The sequence below is a fragment of the Ixodes scapularis genome, unplaced genomic scaffold (genome assembly GCF_016920785.2).
Source record: "Ixodes scapularis isolate PalLabHiFi unplaced genomic scaffold, ASM1692078v2 PGA_scaffold11__112_contigs__length_91849675, whole genome shotgun sequence".
In the NCBI taxonomy this organism is placed as follows: Eukaryota; Metazoa; Arthropoda; class Arachnida; order Ixodida; family Ixodidae; genus Ixodes; species Ixodes scapularis.
This window is the reverse complement of record NW_024609837.1, coordinates 12,185,993-12,201,530: the sequence shown is the minus strand read 5'-3', so window position 1 is coordinate 12,201,530 and position 15,538 is coordinate 12,185,993.

The following is a 15,538-nucleotide window of genomic DNA, read 5'->3' as shown; positions in this document are numbered from 1 at the left end:
ATATGCAGCGAGCAAGTTTTCTGAATCAAGTAATTCCGAAATTAGCACAACTCCTTCAATGTGGTCTTTTTCGGCGAAAAACCGCCAAGATGAATAGTCAACGCACCGGCCGGCGTTAGTGGCTCAAATTAACTTGAAGCTAATCGAGCACAACCAAACTCAAGGAAAGCAGCTATCGAACCTTCCCATTCACTTGACTGTAACATTGGTGTTCCCTCCACTGAAACACTTCGCCTGTCGACCACAGTCCACTGTTCTACATCCTTATAAAGAAACCATTTATCAGTTACCAAGAAGTCGTCACTTTGAATGTGATTAGAGACAGACGAGAAATCAAAACGTTTTTCCGTGATTCCTCCTCATCCAAAAAATTGAAAGCGCGCGACCGTGTGTTGTGGAGTAAACGGGCTTTCAAACACGTGATGGAAAGAAACAATCTACTGAGGCTTCACCACACTAATGAACACTCAGGCAAACTTAAGAAATTTTCGGACCTTCGTCAAATTACATTGCTCGCCCCCGCGCCGACAGCACGCATCCGCGAAAGCCATCAGAGACGCGGCGGGGCGCGGAGCGACCTGGACCGACTGGTTCCCGGTTTTCCCGCTTGGCGGCGTCCGTTTTGCTGGAGTCGCGAATACCATCTGTTTTTAGGGTGATGCGAATGTAAGAACGAGAACCCTGTCTGCTTTTAGGAGAAGACGAATGAAGGTTGGCGATCCGTTGTTGAGGCATCTTAAGCCTCGATTTTTCTTTACATCAATGAGCGCATTTCCTCTTTGTGGAGTTGTGTCCCTTCCCCAAACATGGTGGTTCGCATTAAAATCCCCGCGCCATGAAATTGGCCCAGGACAGCGCTTTCTGATCTTTCTCATTTCATCGGGATCCCATGGTTAGTGAGGAAGTATGTAGCTTGAGACAACAGTAATATCCTCTTTGTCCATTCTTATTGTTATGGCTGTATGTTCATCGTAAAGTGTGTTCAAGTCGCTAAGGTTGATTTCCAATTGCTTGAGCTGTCTCTGCACGAATATAGATGCCCTAGACTTCCCGTCGAGGTGCGGTGTCTTACTTGGATATTGGACGTATCAAGATAATCGATGAGGTCCTGGTAGCACATACGTGTCTTGGAGAGTAAGGACATTTCGATGAAGCTCCAGGAGGCGGCGACGAAGTTCGGCAAGACGAGGTTGAAGAGTACTAACATTCCACTGGATGACCGCAGGAAGCATCTTGATACGACCTCGCGCGACCGGTGGGCGCACTGGGGATCCTGCAGCGTTGCTCTCAGGCATCGCTGTGTTGAGAAGTCTTCACGATTCCGACGACAGCTGCCTGAAGGAGCATCATTCCTTGTAAAATTTTCTTCAAGGTGCTTGTTGGCATTTGTGCAATGGCGCTCCGCAGTGCAGAGACGATGAAGCATATTATGCCATCGGCAGATGTGGATGATTCTTGCGTTGGCTCCTCAGACACATGCCGACCAGAAGGTACATAACTGTATGCAAGATTTTTCTTTGGTCCAGTCTGGGTCATTTGTTGTTGGTCCTTCTTCGCATCTGACTTTCCTGAGTCTTCTTGATCAGTGAATCGAGAACCTTAAAGGCTGGTTCACACATCTGCGTTGGTTGCGTTCGCATGCCACCGAAACGACCGTAACGATAAAGTCACCGGGACAAGTGTTCACCGTACACAGCATGGCAAGCGATGCGAGAGGTAGCTTCGCGTAGCAATCCACGAGTCACGGTTGTGGCGGTGTTTTGGTCGTCGTTTTGGTTGCATGCGAACGCAACCGTTTCAAATGTGTGAACCAGCCTTTACAAGGGATATGCATTGACCTCGATGTAGCTTTTTTTGACGAGTCTTTCTTAGGTTGTTTTTATCGTCCTGCTTGTGCATTGAAACGATCTGCGTGCATTGTTTCTTTTTGGAGCGCAGAATAATCTTCTTGTGCTTCAGGCAGTTCACGTTGCGTTTAAACAAGCTTTGGCGCGTGAATAAAATATATATATATTTTTTAAAGCGCTGTTAGGCGTATCTTGCAATTTGCATAAGAAGCAGGATGGTTTTTGCATAAGAAGCAGGCAGCAGAAAATATTTGCACAAGAAGCAGGATGCATAAGAATCAAGAATGGCAGGAATCTACATAGTAATGAAAGCGCCTTGCCCGATGATAGTAGCCAGCCGCATTTTCGCACACCGCGAAGGCAGCGTCTTATAATTGCCAAGGCAAATATCAGAAAGATAACATAATTCTCAAGCTAGGTGGTGGCACATTTGCTTTCTTACATAGATAAAGTTAGATTTTCTTCTTTCCCGAGGGACGTAGAAAAGTGTTTAAACAGCAGTAGAGGCTTTAATACACGACGTTTCGGGAAAAGACTTCCCTTCTTCAAGTGTGCTGATGCAGAATGCTGATCATGTCGTATTACACCTGAGACTGCGGTGGAAGAAATCGGAAGAACTTTCAGTAGAAGGAACAGACACAGAGAACGTCTCAAAATGAGGAATGCTGCTTCTAACACTATAGAAATGCCAATCGCTGTTGCCCAGCTGTACTACTTTTTTTTGTGTGTGGAGATAAATATTGAGTAGTTTAATGGCAGCAAAACAGAAGAATAATTACTGTGTCGTACGAATAGAGATCAGCGGTTGTACCGATAAGGTACAACCGCTGATCGCGCTCGAGGCAAGTGACGTAGTAGCTCTTCACAGACTGCCATCGAAGCCCGACAAAGTTCCTGGAATTATCATACGTTTTGCACAACAAGAAAAACGCGACTAGTGGCTTCGGAATAAAAAAAAAAAAAACTTGCACGGCGGTCAGCGAAGTATTTATACTTTAGAAAACTTAACCAAACAAAACAAGGCACTTCTCTGGATCACAAAAGAATGGGCAAAGCAAAGGTCCTATCAGTTCGTGTGGCACCAAAAGGGAAAGATTCTTGTCAGGCGTGGGGTGGGCGAGCTGTTGTCAGATGTGGGGATGACCTGCGAAAGCTGCAGTAATCTCTTTCCCTTTCTTTGAAAGTTCAATTGGTCGTTTATCGTTTGAATGCTTGGTCATGATTGTTTACTTCCATGTGACCTTGAAGCATATCTTGGTACTGAACGCCATGCTTTCACAAAATATTTTCATGCGAATGCCCAATCTGCTAGAAATAAAAATATAGATTTCGAAGTGTTTTTTAATCAGGTTCCTTTTTTGTTCAACGTAGTAATGTTTTCAGAAACGTGGTATCGTAATGATAGTGATGTTTTGAAACTTCCTGGATACGTTAGCTTTTCCTTAAATCGTACTACTCGCCGAGGTGGAGGAGTATGTCTACTAATTAAAGACACAATTAACTGTGAACTATTGTCAGATTATTCGTGTATTACACGGGACTTTGATGTATTAACAGTGCGCGCGAAATGTGTAATAATAAGTGTGTTCCATCGGTCTCCAGATGGCAATAGTGAGAACTTTTTGGAATTTTTCAACACATACCTTCGTTTTGTCAATGATAACGGTTATACCGTAATTTGTGGAGGGGATTTTAATATTGACATGCTGAACGATACTGCATTGAAGAGGGAAATGAATATGATCACAGAAACCAATGGGTGTATGAACATAATAAATATTCCAACTAGAGTTACTGTAAGCTCTGAAACATTAATTGATCTATTTATTAGTAACGACGATAGTGAAAATATAAAATCCGGAGTTATAAGCTACCATTTAAGTGATCACCTTCAAATATTCATGTGTTTGAAAACTGGGAACCCTAAACAAAATAGAAATAATGTATCGTACCCGTTTCAACATATAACCACCGGAGGGTTGAACGCATTCAGGCAAGAGATTGCAGATACTAATTGGTGTGATATGTTTGGTTCAGAAGATGTAGATGAAGTCTATGGACATTTCCTAAAACTATTTAAAAGCATTTAAGTCGTCATTTTCCGTACAAAATGTTTAAGGCAAGTAAAAAAATCAGAAAACCATGGATAACACCCGATTTACTTGAAAAAATTAAAACAAAGAACGCGATGTACCAATCATTCGTTAAATCTAGAGACCCGCAAAGTCTACGGTCCTTTAAAATATATCGCAACCAACTAACAAAATTATTACGTACAGCTAAAGCTGAGTATCATGATAAGGTATTTAGGGATACAAATGGTCGTACGGACTTGGTTTGGAAAAAAATTAAATTCAGTGTTAAATCTTGGTTCAGGCCATCAGCCAGTTGATAATATTAACCGGGACGATGTGCATCTAAGTGGCCTTTCCTTAGCTAATGCTTTCAGCGAATATTTTGCGAATTTATCTACAACAAACGTTAATACTGATCCCTGCAGATATATAGAAGTCAGAAATAGTCATTCCATGTTTCTTCAACCTGTCACAGAGATGCTGAGGTATTCTTTACATTTATGCAATTAAAAAACAGCTCTAGCTGCGATTGCGATGGTCTTCAAATACGCCCACTAAAGTTCGTTATTGATATAATGGTGCCGTGCGTAACCCGTATATTTAATCTTTGTTTTTTGTCTGAAGTACTTCCTACGGCGATGCAGGTGGCGAAGGTATCGGCCCTTCACAAGAAAGGAGATAAAAATAATTTCAGCAATTATCGACCGATTTCAATTCTTCCCTTATGTTCTAAAGGCCTCGAAAAAGTAATACAGTCCCGTCTCGTACAATTTGCTAATAAGCAAAATTTACTCTCATCTTCGCAGTTTGGTTTCAGAAAAAATCGTTCCACGGAATCAGCCCTCTTGTCCCAAAAAGAATATATATTACAAAATTTTGAAGAAAAACGAACGGTTGTTGGCGTGTTCGTAGATTTTACTAAAGCCTTTGACTTCGTGGATCATAACATTCTGCTTTGCAAACTTAATTACTATGGTATTCGAGGGTTGCCGTTAGCACTCCTCAATTCATACTTGAGTCACCGCTTCCAATATATTAACATTAGTAATCATTCGTCCGATAGAAAGCGTATTATTTCAGGGGTTCCACAGGGAAGTATTTTAGGGCCCCTTATTTTTAACCTGTATATAAACGATATTGTGAATATAGACCCTGTTGCTAAATTTGGAATTTACGCAGACGACACTAGTATATTTATTTCTTCTTTAGATAGCGATGAAATTGCGGACGCTGTTAATTTTACTTTGTCAAGGTTGGCGGCGTGGGCAAAGGAAAATGGACTAAGTATTAACACTGTAAAGACAAAGGCCATTTTCTTTCGTTCGAAAAATAAACAAATTCTTATGCCAAGGCCTATAGTATTTAGTTCAAGTCCGATAGAGATCGTGGAAAATTTTAAAACACTAGGTGTCTTTTTTTCTGAAAACATGTCATGGGATAGCCATGTAAATTATTTGGTTTCCAAATGGACATTTTCCACATACCGACGGCACCAGGCGGTGGCTGCACGAACTAAAAATCGAGGAAGTGACCTACCTGCGCTACCAATCGATAATGGGAGCTACGCTACCAGTTTCTTCGCTCTCTGAGTAGCAGCGGCGCCTGCCCAATGCGACTTTAAAGAGGGGCATCCGTGTTGTCCACCCAAATGTCGTGTTTTCCTTTCCGTCGACGTTCTTTTTTTGTGTAACACAATTGTATATATGCTGCAGTTACGTGTTCTACTCGCTGATATACAGCCTCCTTCCGAATTTCCTCGATTTATCGTCCCGACTTCCGCCGCTTGGCATCGGGCGCTCGCGCGTGCGCAGAACGCTTCTCGGAAAATGTCTATTGCAGTTCGCGTGAAATTAATTATTTACCACGCACTCTTTTACTCACTCCTCAGTTATTGTAACCTTGTCTGGGGCACAACAACGGCCTCACAACCTAAACAAAAATGATCTGCTTCAAAAAAAAAAAAAAAAATAATAATAAAAAAAATGTTAAGAGCCATCTTCAACGCGCCTTATGACACTTACACTGATAATATGTTTAGTAATCTGCAAATATTAAAAATTCATAAGCTATCTGATTATAGACTTCTACTCACCATTAAGAATGAAATTAAAAAAAGAAAGTGTTCTTTCAAACGAGATAGATTAGAAAATATAATACGGTTTACTTGACACGCCATAATGAATATTGGAGGGTTCCCACATGCAGGTCAAATTATGGGCTACAAATGCTTCGGTATTTAATTCCAAAGATTCTAAACAACTTTGAAGAAGAAAATAGAAATATAGAAACGATATCTCCAAAGAGTTGCGTACTATATTTCTACATATTTAAGTGTTCTGTGTCTTGTTTCTGTTATCCCATTTTATAATGTAAAATTTTCTGTATGATTTTTTTTTCTTATTGCACGAAAACTGTTTGTTCACTGGCTGCCGATGGGACTGAGGGCCAGTCAAGCTTCTTGCTGAAGCTTTTTCCCTTTCGCTCCACCATTTCTTTAAATGGAAAATAAAGATTATTATTATTATTATTAAAACGTTGAGAAAACTTGGTATCTTATATGAATAAATTAAATAATCAAGGATTAATTCATTTTATACGAAACGCTTGTTGGAGTTCCAGAGAGCAGGATGTTTAAAATCAGCTTGATGATGTGAGGTATTATATCACGCTGGCATTTGGAACGCTATCAGTGGGCGAAAAAAAATAAGCAGGAAAACAAAAATACACAATCCTGAAAGCAAGGAATTTTATAAAGGGTTACGCAACGGTCACTAGAATATAAAATTCGTCTCTATAGCAGGGCGCACACTTTTTTATATTGTTGGTGATTTCTTTATCGTACATATCATAAGAAGGTGCGGCACTTTAGTGCGGTCAGTCACACAAATGCCACATTGGAATGCTCTATCTGTATTTTGTGGCTGCAGCACAACAATTGCTGTCTTTAACCCCTTGTAACTTGGGCGGATTTCGACGATGTGTGTGTGTGTGTGTGCGTGTGCGTGCCACGTCAACTTCGTGCCGTGTGGTGGCACGCGACGAACAGGTTAAAAGTCGCCGCGCGCCTGGCAAGAAAAATTAAGAAAACAAGAACATAAAAAAAAAGGAAAGCTGGGAACGAGATCACGGAGTGTATTTGAGTGGGCAGACCAGGGTGTGGAAGGGAACCGCCCGGCGTCCAGACGCAAGTTCAGCGAGACTTCCTCCGGGCCCAACCCCTCGCTTACGAAGGTTTCTCCACCTGAAGCTTTCTACGCCTGAAGTCATTATGATATCCGAACACTGCGCAACACGAACTGATCAGTAGTTCACCGAACTTTAACCCGCCTTTGTTTCATTGCTTCAACGCCTGGGATTATGTAAATTTAATTAGTGCGTTTTTATCCCAGCCTTTCATTTTCTAATGTAGCATAATATTCTACGCAGACGGTCTCGTCTTTCCTAATTCTCGAAAGTAATTCACGTATCTGCTACACACCGTTCTTCACACCCCTTGAGTGCAACGCCCTATTATATACTCGGGCGTGTTCCTTTGTGGTTTCGGTTTTCCTCCCGGCCCCTCCCAACTCTGATGTCATTTTACTTCTACGTGTAGCGGCACGTGTGAGCAAGCGATGAAAGCGATGTTTCATCTTGTAATGTCACTTTTCGATGGCACGTAACGCTTTTGTTTAGGCGCCTTCTGTTTTCGGTATTCGACAACTGCGAAAACAAGAAAGTTGCAGTTTCAAATGAGCAAAAATTGCCGAGTAAGGCCGCTCAAAAGAGTGACCTCGGGGTGCGAGGTCCACCTGCCACTGCATAGAATCGTCCCTCAAAATGTATAATACGATAAATATAGCATACAGGTTGGACGCGATAAATTAACTGTTTGCCCATAAGAAGTGCGTATTTTATTAATAAATAATATTCACAGATCCTGCTACAGCGCTACTGAAACTAAAAATATAAATTCGGCATTAAAAAAAAGTTCATTTAAGGAGTTAATGTGTTCGGTCGTACATGATGAATTAATCTTCAGTTGACGCACCGCCCCCCAAAGTACAGGAACGCTACAGCTGACGTTTGTATCCCGATACTAACTACTCACAAAACGGCTCACGAATATGGTTTGTCATGAATGCCTCATTATAAAATTCTTTCGAGGCTCAAACTACGGTACTAAATCTGCTTAATATTCTCGCCTCCACCGACACACAGGGATATAGGCCACTCTCTACTAAAATGGCGACAATTAAGACTTGTTATGCCGGCCCACGGGGGACCCCAACATTAAGCTTAGTTTCTTTCTTAATTATATTTTAGAACTACGACTCTCTGGAGCACAGTCCACGTCCCAGAATAGGCACTCGTCAAAAGAGCGGGCCCTCTAGCAGCTGCGGCGCCGCTTAAACGATAGAGTTAATATAATGTACGCTAGAGGTTCGACTGGCGCTAGTGTCTATGTGACTTCTGGGATGTAAATTGAAGCAGACAGCAGCCAGTCTACTTTTGCGGTGCTCCTGTGCGTTCCTATGGGAAAACGCACGTGCATTTTGTCTCTTCGCCGGAAAATAACACGAATAACTTTTGTTATTTCAGTTGTATCGTATGTACTTTTATTAATATTGTGAAAGTGTAATTGCTTTAGTTACAGCATTTTTCTTTACCACTGAACGACGTTAAACTTTGCTATATTTCAGCCCAAACCTCTGTACCATTGCAGGTATATAAAAACGAGCGACGATTCTAAACAAACTAACGATCGAATGGTAGAGTGCGTTCAAGGTTCGCTAGCAATGCGGTGGCGCTTATATACCGCTAATATGCTCATCCTGTCATTATATGAAAATTACCCCGTTGTGCGCACCTTTACGATATACGTTTAAAATAACATTCGAACGTAAAAATATAAAGTACGTGGGCTAGGAAAGGTGTGTCTTTTTATTATTTCCTATGTCGGGCAGTTTTTATCGGGCGCCTGTTCTCTGGCTCCTCCCTATTTACAAAGATTTGGAGCGTGCGGGTAATGATTTGAAGCCAGAACAAGCAGCTTCGCGCATATCCATGAGCAGAAACAATAAAGCAATACTAATTTTTTTGGAAATCGAACTATATTACGTGGCTTTCAATTTATTTTCATCGTCTTCTCGCAAAAGGAGTTACTTATCCACAGCGTTACTGCGTAGTTCTTGCTGTCTCTCTTAGTTTTCCAGATGTCCTTCGTTCGTTTGGCACGTATATTTCCCAAGCTAGAAAGTGCCGATGCCGTGTTCGCACTAACAGTGACTGACAGTGCACATAAATGCACCACAGAAGGTAGAAAAAGAGGAGGCAACGTCTCAATTGAGACGTTGTCTCCTCTTTTTCTACCTTTTGTGGTGTTTTCTTTTCTGCCCCAGTCTCAGGTTTACAATCATTTTCAGCTTACAGCAGATCGCCTGCACTCTGACTATTTTTTCCTTAAAAACAAAGCCGTCGTTCGTGGTGTATTTGTGGATTTTTCAAAGGCTTTTGACTTAGTAAATCATTTTTTTTTGTTGGAAAAGCTTAACTGCTACGGTATCCGAGGACGGGTTTTATTGCTTTTAAATCTTATTTATCTAGTCCAAAACAGGTTGTCCAGATGAACAATATGCGATGAAATGCGCAACCAGTTCTTTGTATATGCTACCACAGGGTAGCATATCAGGGCCACTACTCTTCAACGTTTATCTTAACGATATTGTAAATATTAGCCCCACAGCCAAATTTATACTATATGCGGATAACACCAGCATATTTTTCTCTGGCCATGACAATTATGAACTTATAGATCGATGTAATAATACAATGAAAACACTCGAAAACTGGTCGGCAGCTAATTCTATGCAAGGAAATTAAAGAAAAACAAAGGCGGTTATATTCCAACCCAAAAACAAGCAGAGTTAGATAATTTCAGCTCAAATTGCTGGCATAATTGTACGCATTCGATATCTCCTTCCCACACAAGATAAGTTGCTCCTTTATATTTCACTATTTTACTCACACATAAACTATTGTTAACTAGTGTGGAGGAAAACGACATCTTCAAACCTACAGCGTATTCATTTATTACAAAAGAAATAGGTTCGCCACATCTATAACGCCCCTTATGGAACACCCAGTTCAATTTTCTTTCGTCGTTTTAGCGTTGTCAGGGCACACAACCTATACGGATATCGTTTGACTGCTCGCTATAAATTAGAAACATATATTATGTTTCTAATTTTAACATTAGAACAATTAGAAACATCTATAGATATAAGTCTAATATACGTAATCTGTACCGACTGCAAATAAAAACCTCTAGTTACTCTACAAGGCACAAAGAGAGAGCTGGGTAGTCCCTGCAACTCGACTAAACTCCGGAAAAGGATGCCTACGTTATCTTTTACCATCCCTTTTAAACAACTATCATCACGTTCATTTTGATTTGTACACCTCCAGATATAGTGAACTTTGCGCAATGTACGAAGCATAAAAGCAAACACACACACACACACACACACACACACACACACACACACACACACACACACACACACACACACACACACACACACACAAACACACACACACACACACACACACACACACACACACACACATATATATATATATATATATATATATACATATATATATATATATATATATATATATATATATATATATTGTGTTGAAGCATGTTAGAATATTTTGGATAGTTTTCCCTTTCTTGTGTACAACTTCCCGATTTCTTTTATAGGCAAGTGTTATTCTTGTTTCATGTACTGCTGATAGTTGTCCGTTCATTTTTATGATGAAAGTACCTCGTATTGTTATATAATTTATTGTGTTCTTTTTAAATGTCTTTCTCGCCACAGGTCAATGTACCTGCAAGGGGGGGGGGGGGGGGGGGGCTGAGGACCAATCAAGCTGCTTGGATAGCTTCTTTCCTCAGCCCCCACCATGCTCATACATGGTAATTAAAGCTATTATTATTATTATTATTATTATTTTTATTATCATCCAATGAGAACGTCAATGAACAAATCAGAAAGCGAGAAACATTAAAGGGGCACTCAAGTGCTTTTTGGAGAAGCTTGTTTTTGGAAGCATATTGTTTGTTGTGCTTCAGTCAATAAAAATGACCAGTTCTAAATGGCAAGGCGCCCTAGTAAACTCACAGCAATAGAAATACACAGGCACTATATCCTCTTGCGGGGTCCATCCCGTGTCTCCACCACCTCCATAGAATTCGACCAATAGAAATAGCGAACTGCGAAAAGATTGCTAAAGGTATTATTATTGCTCTTTTTAGGCACATGCACATTATATTTTGACAACAACGTCAAATCTTTGGCTGTAGGTGACGTGATACAGCTATTATTGTTTGAAAAAGAGCGAACTACGTTTTCTTCTCGCCTTGTTACGCGGGAGTGATGTGCCCACGCACATCACTCCCGGGTGTGCTACAGGCCAGCTGTAGCACACCCGGATCGAGGCACAGCCCCTCGAAATCCGGGTGGCTTGTCACGCAGCTCTGCCGGCCCTGCTGCTTGCGAACGGCGGCCGGGTAGTCACGGCAGCAGACACACTCTGCGACGGTTTCCATCGGCACGCAGCAACTGCATTGGCACCTTAAAACAGAAAACCAGCATCAGCTATACATATGAGAGGTGTAATAAACAGCTCATCACCTACCAGTTGGTGTTCGCAAGCCGCTGGGTTGCGTCGTCGGTTTCGTCGTCTTCCTCCGGTGTCGACATTGAGCATCGCGAACTGTCGTCCGAGTCCGTCGCGTTCGAGGCATCGGCGTCGCGCGTAGGAGTGGCGTCGTAGGAGATTGAGCTGATATCTGCCGTCCGCCGAAGAATTTCCACCTCCAACGGTGTTAGATTTGGCAGGTCCATCTCCGCACGACGCAAGACCCGAAGTAAACAAAATGAGTCCCAACGAGAATCCATCAAATACGCGCACATTCGGAAGATCACTCCGCCGGTTCGAAGGATCAATCCGCCGGGAAGCAGTCACTCGTGATTGGATGGCGCACGCCCTTCCCTGCTGCCTTCCCGTCCGACAGCGCCCCTGACGGCGTGCGCCTAGGCGCAGAACAGCGATCTTTGATTGGATTTTTAATAGGGAAATCGGCCGCCCTTGAATGTAATTTTGGGATTTCTAGGATGCTTAGAGCCCGCAGATTGAGTTATGACAATAAATAGACGATCTCAGAATCCACTTGAGTGCCCCTTTAACATAATAGGCCACGCCGTGGTTTTTTATGTTGTTGGCGCGCGACTCTAGCAAACAACTTTATTATTCTTCATTTCGGCTTAAGACTAGATGCAGACGACGCTAAGAGCTAATGGGACCAATCAAACAGCGTCAAAAGTGCAAGTCACTGGGCCTTTTTTTTGTGACTGGTTCATCCTCGAAGGACACGTACGATAAAACACTGTTAGCGCAATTAAGTGATCGCCGTTTTTCTTTTTTTTCCTCTGAGGATTGAAGGGCTGTTATCGTAACTACTCGTGTGATAAAAAGGAGGTAGTTTGGGCCACTAACGTAAGCAGTAAAAATCCATGCCCACACTCGTAAAAACAAAACGAAAAAAAAAAATCGTCAATGTCGGGTTTGCTTGAACAGTTTCGCGCAGTGTACGTAATCATTGTTGAACAAAAACAATTAGAAGAAAATATTTACAAATTTATGTACGTAAAGCGAGTTTGCAAAGGAACTTAAAATTAGTAAGAAAATAAATAAACGAGCTCGTTCCAAAACCATTATCTAATTCACAAACTCCAGCGAAAACGCGAGCAAAGGAAAAACAACATAGAAATCATAATTAGGCGACGAGTTCTGAGTTTTACTTTTCTATTTATTGCCTAGTAATGTTAAACAATCGCTTTCGATTTCATTTTGTGTTCCCAGAAGGCTACCAACATATTTCCGAGTTTATCGTTATGCTTTATCTCCGTTGAATAAAAGCATATACCCGTTTTAATGTACACGTTTACAAATCTCTGTAATGCGAAAACTAGAGCGCAGCTCTTGAGGGGGAGGAGGTAGGAGTACGAAGGGGAGGGTATATGCCCCTCCCCGTCCTCCTCCTCCTCTTCCTTTCCTTCTCTTCCTGCGTACCCTTCCCTCCTCCTCCATACCCTCCCCTTCTCCCAATGTTTCCCGCTAAATTTAGCTGAAAAATTCACGCCGCGGGACTTCAACATCAATTCAGTTTCCCCCGCTAAATTTAGCGGGAAAATTGACGCCACTTGACCTCAGTAGCAATTCAATTCACCGCTAAATTTAGCGGGGAATGGAATTGGTGTTGAGGTCACGTGATGTCAATTTTCCCGCTAAATTTAGCGGGGTTACGCCGACCGCGACGCCGCGAAACGTAGAAACGGGCGCCAAAGAGCTGCGCTCTAAAAGAAAACACTTAAAACATTGACTAAAATCAAGAGTGGAGGGTGTGTGTGTGGGGGGGGGGGGGGGGGGGAGGGAGGGGGGGAGGGGGAGGCGTTCTTTAATGTTTACCATCGAACTCTTTCCTCACCGAATTCCCGCGTAACTTTTCTCGGCGCGCCAAGCATGTGACCTCCGCACACTGAAACCTTGCACGGACCACTGCCTTCGTCCCGCGTGCCAGCCTTGTTGTCACTATCGCATCTCGCTAAGGCGTCGAGGAAGTCACGCACAGGAAAGGCTGTCGTCCCTAAAGGTTCTAATTAAATTTGATGCTCCGAATTCGAGTATGCATTGGCCTGTTGCAATTTAATTAGCTCACCGTCAGCCTTCGCTCTCGCAGTTTTCGACTCGCTGGCGTGCGTCAAAAGTTGCCAGAACTAAACTTCTCAGCGGAACACGTATTGCAGTCACGTTTAGTTTGACGAGCCTTTCGAAGAATAGGCGCGCTCAAAACATTTTTTTTTTGCTTTAATACGTTTTTGGTGGGTTCTTTTTTTTTATGATTTGGTGGTGTTGTGCTCGACAAACGTGCGGGGTGGTGTACGTACAAAAAAGAATATTTAAATCAAAGGCACTTGAAATTAGAAAAGTAGGGGTGGTCTAATCAAGGTTTTAGTCAGATTGCTTGGCGTCACTCATAGCCTTCACAGTGCTAGCGAGATTTACAAAGTGCCATCAGTTTTTTTAAGTATTTTTTTACAGCATTAATGTTAGTGATGACGCTGAGCTCTTCGATTTAAAGCACTGTTCGCACACCCCTAAAGAAAAGTGTTTAGTTCGGATCACGTAGTTTTCCGTGGGAGACGTTTAGTACACGTGTTAAATAAAAAAATAGCAAACTAATGCCCTCAACTCTACTCAATATGGCGCATTCCGATTAGGGATTCGTTACATCCAAAGAAAGGCCATCGCTTCTCGTAGAATTTAGCCAACTAAATTGCGCTCGGCGTTTTTTTTTTTTCTCTGCCCGGGGGGGGGGGGGGGGGGGGGGGAGGGGGGGGGGGGCAAATATATTTGACATACCGAAACTAAGACGCGAAAGAGCGCCGGAAGTCCCTACTCGAAAGTGACGTCAGCCTTCGCCGTGGGCGCAGGTCATAGAGTTATTAAGGAGTTTTAGAATAGCGCACGCTAACGCTTTGCGTATGTAAAGAATAGCATCGTCGCCATTGCGCATGCTCCGAGCGCAAACCAGGTTTTGCGCTTTGCGTGCGCAATTTTCGTGTGCGCTATTTCTCGGAAATAGCGTGCGTACGCAGAGAGTCTTTGCGCTACTCCAAGGAGGATTCTTGATGAGAAGTTGGCTTAAGCCAAGACGAGCAGAGTTAAAAAATGGCGGCACCCAGGATTATGTCAGCGGCTGCTTTGGCGGCGTCGTGAGTGCGACGTCGGCGGCATCCCCGCGACTGCGATCTTCAATACGGGACGACATTGTACTCGGTTTGGCAACGATCACCGGCAACTTGATACTTGTGACGCGCGAACATTTCTCGGCGAAGGTACGATGTGCGAAGGTCAGTCAGTACACGAGACCTCTCTTGCCGAGGCGACGCAAGCGGACAAAACCGGTCAACCGCACGCGTCGCATTCTCATGTTTAAACAAATCTAAAATTCTACTCTGGACCAAAAAAAACTTGTTTTTTTCTAAAGTTACAGCATTTCGTGTGTGTGAAATAAAAATTGTGACTGTATGTTGGTGGCGTCGCAAGCGCGAGATGCTTGGGCTTTTGCGTCTCGCGTGCGCGAGAAATGCTATTTTACAACTCTCTCGCGTCGCGTGCGCTCATACAAGCGCTATATTTAGCGCTAGCCTGCGCTAAAATTGCGCACGTTATTCGAAAACTCCATATAATGTACGCTAGAGGTTCAAGTGGCACTAGTGTGCTGACAGTAACCAGTCGTAAATTGACTTCCGGTAATGCATTTCTATGGGAAAAAAAGTGAGTGCATTTTCTCCCTGCGCTCGATCATGAGAGCAATTATCCCAAATAATTCGTACGTACTAGGCACATTAAAACATTTTCCCGTCACGCAGACAAAATAATTGGTCAGTTACGGAGTTTTTATTTTAAATTCGTGGCAGGAAAAACGGTGCTAAAACCGCTTCGTACATGTATTTATGCGCACCGTCGGTCACTGTTAGTGCGCACACGGCGTCGGCGCTT